We start from the raw sequence: 1105 nt of genomic DNA on the forward strand, positions 1-1105 counted from the left end.
ATGTCTTTCAACATATTATTAAGATCTAATAAGATGCTATAAGCATCGAAATTTGTTAAATTGTATTGTCAATATAACTAAAGTGATATTACCGCGGTAGTTATTTAGAGTTGCGTTGTAAGTCTGAAAAAATGTTCGGCACGCGATTGACAGAACTACATACACGGTATATAAATTCACACTTAATGATAATAAGCATCTTGATCTAGCTTTGACCGATAGGCTTCGCTTTGTGCTTCCTTCTTTCTTGTTATTATTATAATTTAGTTTAAAAAAAATTATAAAGAAATAAGTCAATTTTTCAAAAAAAAATAAAATTGTACATTATACTTTCTATTTCTAACAACCTGAACTATTTCGTAATGTCGTTTAACGCAAAAAATTCAGTATTTGGAAAAAAAGAAATTTACAATAACAATTAAAGTGTTTAACTTCGTTGTTCTATTTCGAATTTGGTTTCTTGTTTAAAATATTTGAAAGGTTTTTCAATTTTATGAAAATTTGCAAAAGAAGTTACGCAGTTTTCTAATTTAAACTATTGTTTCAAAAATTAAAAAAACAAAAATGTTAAATCAACAAGATTGCAGGTTATTTTAAGAAGATATATATAGACTTGTTATCTTTTAGAGTAAAATACCAACATTAAAAAATTTTTTGAAAAAATTAACGTAGACATGTATATCTATATGTTGTCTTTTTTTTAAGTTTTGAATGAAGAATTATTTAAAAATTTAAGTATATTTTAAAATTTTTAATGGAATTGTTACGTCCGGCGCTCATTTTTCAGCTCAATTTTCGCCCCTGAATCTCCCATCTCGCTCACACTCACTGTTATCGCGCCGTACGTTTCGCCTGCGCACCTGATTAACTCTGATTAGCGCCGCGCTATCGCGAGGGCACCACCTCCCGGGCGCTTCACGCCGATTAATTAATTAGTAAAATTCGCGTTTTTATGAACGCCCCGATACAGCCGAAAGCATGGCGATACTGGCTAGCGCATCTCGCGCAAAACTGCGATGAACTATCTCAAGTTAATTCAGCTCTTTTACCGAAATCATTAATTAATAGGCTGGCGTAACGAGAATACAAATTTACTGCGCATCGC

The sequence above is a fragment of the Cyphomyrmex costatus genome, unplaced genomic scaffold (assembly GCF_001594065.2).
Source record: "Cyphomyrmex costatus isolate MS0001 unplaced genomic scaffold, Ccosl1.0 scaffold621, whole genome shotgun sequence".
Classification (NCBI taxonomy): domain Eukaryota; kingdom Metazoa; phylum Arthropoda; class Insecta; order Hymenoptera; family Formicidae; genus Cyphomyrmex; species Cyphomyrmex costatus.